Here is a 6,985-nt window from a genome sequence, read left to right as displayed (position 1 = left end):
GATTTATTTCGACTCCATTGATATGTGCTACTTAATTACAAATATGCATAGAATAATGTATGGGTTTCATCTCGTTATACAAATAACTTTCCCAAAGAGCATTGTTTATGAGAGTCAAGCACTCTGTTTAGAGTCAGAAAGAGTGATTTATATACTGTTCTGCACTAACCAGTACTTCATGCATGGATGGTCATTTCTCTCTCTTAATTGAAAACTAGCCAATTAGCCTACATATAATTAGTTTGCACATCAAGCAGATGAGCTATTGAAGAAAAACAGCATCTAATGTAGTATCAATTAAGGGTCAATCTGCTGAAGTAAACAAGCTCATACAGGCTTCTCTGCTCCAAAGAAAAAGGAGAAATAGTTTTTAAAATACAGTTACAAATTCGTAATAACCTTATACCATATCTAAAAACTAACTTAAATCATAGGCTTAAAATTACCAAGCTTAAAAAAAAATAAGAGAAAAATCTTTGTGAACATAAGTGAGTCAAAAAATTTTAGAGATACAACACCAAACATAATCCATAAATGAATATATTAAAAAATTGGGATTTGTCAAAAATTTTAAAACTCTTCTCTTTGAATGACATTAAGACAATGAAAAGATAAGTCATAGGTTAGGAGAAAATATTTGCAAATCATGTAGTTAATTGTAGCATCTAGAATGTATAAAGAATCTAAAATCCCAACAATAAGGAAACAATAACCCAAATTTTAAATAATCGGCAGAATATTTGAGCAGATACTTCACAAAAAAAAAATTTTTAAAAAGCATATGGAATGCAAATAAGCATATGAAAAGATGTTCAGCCTCCTGAGTCATTGTCATCGCAGTCGCATCTAAATCTGCAACCCTGTGGACTTTGCAACCCCACAGACTAACCCGCCAGGTCCCTCTGTCCATGGGATTCTCCAGGCAAGAATATTGGAGTTCCTTGCTACTTCCTCCTCCAAGGGGTTTTTCCCAGCCCAGGGATCTAACCAAGTCTCCTGTGTCTCCTGCATTAGCAGGCAGATTCTTTATCATTGAGCCACTAGGGAATTCTTCCTGAGTCATTGCTGCTGCTGCTGCTAAGTCGCTTCAGTTGTGTCCGACTCTGTGCGACCCCATGGACTTCAGCCCACCAGGCTCCTCCGTCCACGGGATTTTTCAGGCAAGAGTACTGGAGTAGGTTGCCATTGCCTTCTCCGCCTGAGTCATTCAGTTCAGTCGCTCAGTCGTGTCCTACTCTTTGCAACCCCATGAGTCGCAGCATGCCAGGCCTCCCTGTCCATCACCAACTACCGGAGTTCACTCAGACTCATGTCCATCGACTCAGTGATGCCATCCAGCCATCTCATCTTCTGTCATCCCCTTCTCCTCCTGCCCCCAATCCCTCCCAGCATCAGAGTCTTTTCCAACCAGTCAACTCTTCGCCTGAGGTGGCCAAAGTACTAGAGTTTCAGCTTTAGCATCATTCCCTCCAAAGAAATCCCAGGGTTGATCTCCTTCAGAATAGACTGGTTGGATCTCCTTGCAGTCTAAGGGACTCTCAAGAGTCTTCTCCAACACCACAGTTCAAAAGCATCAATTCTTCGGCGCTCAGCCTTCTTCGCAGCCCAACTCTCACATCCATACATGACCACAGGAAAAACCATAGCCTTGACTAGACAGATCTTTGTTGGCAAAGTAATGTCTCTGCTTTTGAATATGCTATCTAGGTTGGTCATAACTTTCCTTTCAAGGAGTAAGCGTCTTTTAATTTCATGGCTGCAATCACCATCTGCAGTGATTTTGGATCCCCCCAAAATAAAGTCTGACACTGTTTCCACTGTTTCCCCATCTATTTCCCATGAAGTGATGGGACCATAATCTTCTTTTTCTGAATGTTGAGCTTCAAGAAGGAGATGTAAATAAAACCACAAAGAGCTACTACTATACACTATAAGAATGGCTATGTCTCTTATCTATGGTCAAAGCAAAAATTATCAAGATAATTATAACTGGTGCTATACTACAAGGAGAAACATCTGAAATTTTTCTACCCACATTAAATAAAGCCTGCAAACCTCTAACCGAGAGTTTTTAACTAGAAATCTAAGTACTTCTAGAGGCTGAATGACTGGACTTTCAGAGGCCTATAAAATTCCTTAAGTTAGAAATAAAATTGTATGTGCGTGCCTATATATGCATTTTGAGGGTAAAGGAAACAAAGATATCATTGTTTTCAGTGAGGTCATTTAAACAAAAACAGCAACCAACAACCAAAAAGTTTAAGAACTCACCCTAACTGATAGCCTCATTGACCCAAACAACAGAGGAAGCTGAATGAGGCAACCGTGAAACTGCTGAAGAGGAAGAGACATTGATAAAAGTAAGGTCCTTTGGAAGATAAACTCACAATTGAAAATTATAAATCACACCAAAAAAATCCTTGCCATGTCAAAAGAGTCATACCTTGGAAAGATTCACAAATGCTAAAATTTAAGATAGCATTCTGCGTTTTAAGTATGTTCAGATTTCTCAGAGAGATATAGAAGTGAATAACATCCTGGAAATAAGACTATAAAATTAACAAATCAGAGCACAAATATATGAAAAGAGACCAAGTGTAAATAATAGAAATGAAAAAAATGGTTCTTAAACATAAAATAGGACCTTAGATAAAATAAAGAGTAAGCTAGACATAGGAAAATAAAAGTAGTCCCTAGAACAACTCATTCAAAATACAATATAGGAGTAGAAGGAGGTGGAGAATATGAAAGAGCCATGAAAGAAAACAAAGGATAGATTGAGAAGTTCCAAAATATAAGAAAGAATTCAAGAGTAGAGATAATGGAATGAGAAAATATTTGCAAAAATGGTATCTGAAATTTTTTCAAGAATTGAGGAAAGACATGAATCCTCAGATTCAGAAAAATCTTGCCAACTGAACAAGGTAAATAAATAAAAAAGAAATATACTACTAGACATATAATGGTGAAATGTCAAACTATCAAGTATAAAATGCAAATATGAAAAGCTACTAGAGAGAAATTATAGATTACCTATAAAGCAATGACACTAGATTGAACATGGGCTTCCTCTTAGCAAAAACAAATAAATGTCCAAAGATAATGAAATAATATATTCAAAGTGCTAAGGGAGACTAATTCTTGTTCAAGACAAAGTGCAAAACAAATACATTTTCAGGCACATAAAGACTAAGACTTCTCACTACAAGATTTAGTAGCAAAACTGCCAACAACAGCAAAAAAATTCAAAAAGAAAATACAGGGGCAACAGTGGACAAAGAAATTGTTTAAAGATGTAAATTCATAAGTATTGACCAGGAAAAAATATCCTGACAATAATTTATGGGGGCTGAAAATGGGCCTGAACTACAATTCATGCCAGCTGTAAGGAGGCAGTTTTATTGTTTTGGAGAAGGGTAAAAATACCTATTCAATTTTAACTATTATCTTGTTTTAATAAAACAAGGGAGTAGCTCACGTTACACTCAGGTATTTTGTGAAGAAGATTTCTTGTACAATCATTTCTAAAAATGCCTTAATTTTTTCCTTTAGAAATTAGTAATCTCTTTCCAAGTGAAAGAAACAGTTGATCTATGGAAAATGAGATATTAATTGAGAACATATCATTTTAACTATCTTCTGGATTTTCCAAGAGCACAGGATGGTATGAATTTCAATATTTATTAAATGAACTGTCTCCTAGCATTAAATAAGAATTACTTAATCAGAATACATATGGATTAATCACAAAACTGCTAATAAAAATAATTTCCAAATTAAAAAAATTAGTTATAATGGCATATTTACATAAGTAGGAAGCAGTAAATAATTCTGCATGGAAGGAAGTTCTGCACTGTAAAGTATCACCACGACCTAAGGTCAGACTTGCTAGCTATATAAAGAATGCTATGTCAGCATAGCCCTGGAGGACAGGACTGGGGATATTCCTGGATCTGAGGACATCTGAATCTGATGTTAAACCATAAAAGAAAGCAGAAGCCAGGCCTGGAGAAAGGGAAGCTGTTTTGGGAAAGAGGAAAAGCATATCACAATAGGCTTAAGTGGAAACTCCCAGGGCATTACTGAGGAGAGGCAACAAGTGTCTTCCATCGCTTTACTCTTAATTGAAGAGAATGTGTTTTTAGAACTTGCATGTTGGGAAAGTATTACTAATCTTTTACTTTTAACTTCACTTTGTTCCAAATGGCTTCCTGCTCTCCTACCCTCACCCCTACCTAAAGCAACTTGTAATGTATAACTGACATCTCACAATTTGCCTGTTATATGTAGAGCATTGGATTAATTAACTCATTAGGGGAAGAAAGAAAAAAATAAAATCACAACTGCAATCCCTAGTATAATTTCTAGAAAAGAAAAACAAACAAACAAACAAAAACAAAGCTATCTGCCATTGTTTTGTATTGATTATCTATCAGAGGTTGCCTGACCAGAGTTTAGAATTGTATATCTGAGAACTTTGTACCTTTTATACCATATACACTGTGCCTAGATTTCATTGGTTGCAGTAAAGAGGATTTTTCATGAAACTGAATCATAAACATGATTCTCCCTTAACCTTCTTTGGACAGAATGGGCAACATCTCAGGTTTAAAAGAGGATAATTTAAAAATAAAAGCAAAAAACAGGATAATCTTAGTAATTAAAAAATGAAAAATCAAATCTTTATGTGAATAAAAGAGAACAATAATAAAATCCCTAGTCTATTTTGGAATCCAGTAAGAAATGTAACACTTTTTTTCATGTTCAGATACTAGGAGATAAATCATTAAGCTAATGGTTGGATACCACTCAAAATGAACTTTGGTTTCTGTAGGATGACAAGACTGGCATCTAGTTGATGCTGTTCAGTCATTAAGTTGTGTCCAACTCATTGCAACCCCATGGACTGCAGCCCATCAAGCTCCTCTGTCCTCTACTATCTCCTGGAGTCCACCCAAACCCATGTCCATTGAGTCGGTGATGCCATCCAACCATCTCATCCTCTGTCGTCCCCTTCTCCTCCTACCCTTAATCTTTCCCAGCATCAGGGTCTTTTCCAACGAGTCAGCTCTTCCCATCAGATGGCCGAAGTATTGGAGCTTCAGCTTCAACATCAGTCCTACCAATGAACACCCAGGACTGATCTCCTTTAGGATGGACTGGTTGGATCTCCTTGCAGTCCAAAGGAATCTCAAGAGTCTTCTCCAACACCACAGTTCAAAAGTATCAATTCTTCGGTGCTCAGCTTTCTTTATAGTCCAACTCTGACATCCATACACGACCACTGGAAAAAACCATAGCCTCGACTAGACTGACCTTTGTTGGCAAAGTAATATCTCTGATTTTTAATATGCTGTCTAGGTTGGTCATAACTTTCCTTTCAAGGAGTAAGCATCTTTTAATTTCATGGCTGCAGTCACCATCTGCAGTGATTTTGGATCCCCCCAAAATAAAGTCTGACACTGTTTCCACTGTTTCCCCATCTATTTCCCATGAAGTGATGGGACCAGATGCCATGATCTTAGTTTTCTGAATGTTGAGCTTTAAGCCAACTTTTTCACTCTCCTCTTTCACTTTCATCAAGAGGCTCTTTAGTTCTTCACTTTCTGCCATAAGGGTGGTGTCATCTGCATATCTGAGGTTATTGATATTTCTCCCAACAATCTTGATTCCAGCTTGTGCTTCCTCCAGCCCAGCATTTCTCATGATGTACTGTGCATATAAGTTAAATAAGCAGGGTGACAATATACAGCCTTGATATACTCCTTTTCCTATTTGCAACCAGTCTGCTGTTCCATGTCCAGTTCTAACTGTTGCTTCCTGACCTGCATATAGGTTTCTCAAGAGGCAGGTCAGGTAGTCTGGTATTCCCGTCTCTTTTAGAATTTTCCACAGTTTATTGTGATCCACACAGTCAAAGGCTTTGACATAGTCAAAAAAGTAGAAATAGATGTTTTTCTGGACCTCTCTTGCTTTTTTGATGATCCAGCAGATGTTGGCAATTTAATCTGTGGTTCCTCTGCCTTTTTTAAAACCAGCTTGAACACCTGGAAGTTCATGGTTCACGTATTGCTGAAGCCTGGCTTGGAGAATTTTGAGCATTACTTTGCTAGCTGTTAGATGAGTGCAATTGTGTGGTAGTTTGAGCACTCTTTGGCATTGGAATGAAAATTGACCTTTTCCAATCCTATGGCCACTGTTCAGTTTTCCAAATTTGCTGGCATATTGAGTGCAGCACTTTCACAGCATCATCTTCCACGATTTGAAATAGCTCAACTGGAATTCTATCACCTCCACTAGCTTTGTTCATAGTGATGCTTCCTAAGGCCCACTTGACTTCACACTCCAGGATGTCTGGCTCTAGGTGAGTGATCACACCATCATAATTATCTGGGTGGCGAAGATCTTTTTTGTGCAGGTCTTCTGTGTATTCTTGCCACCTCTTATTAATATCTTCTGCTTCTATTAGATCCCTACCATTTCTGTCCTTTATTGAGCTCATCTTTGCATGAAATGTTCCCTTGGTATCTCTGATTTTCTTGAAAAGATCTCTAGTCTTTCCCATTCTATTGTTTTCCTCTATTTCATTACATTGATCACTGAGGAAGGCTTTCTTATCTCTCCTTGTTATTTTTTAGAACTCTGCATTCAAATGGGTATATCTTTCCTTTTCTCCTTTGCTTTTCACTTCCCTTCTTTTCACAGCTATTTGTAAGGCCTCCTCAGACAACTATTTTGCTTTTTTGCATTTCTTTTTCTTAGAGATGGTCTTGATCCCTGTATCCTGTACAATGTCATGAACCTCCATCCATAGTTCATCAGGCACTCTATCAGATCTAGTCCCTTAAATCTATTTCTCACTTCCACTGTATAGTCATAAGGGATTTGATTTAGGTCATACCTGAATGGTCTAGTGGTTTTCCCTACTTTCTTCAATAAGTCTGAATTTGGCAATAAGGAGTTCATGATCTGAGCCACAGTCTAC

The sequence above is a fragment of the Bos grunniens genome, chromosome 4 (assembly GCF_055505025.1).
Source record: "Bos grunniens cultivar Pamir isolate PY7600 chromosome 4, Bosgru_T2T1.0, whole genome shotgun sequence".
NCBI lineage: Eukaryota > Metazoa > Chordata > Mammalia > Artiodactyla > Bovidae > Bos > Bos grunniens.
This window is presented reverse-complemented; position numbering follows the sequence as displayed.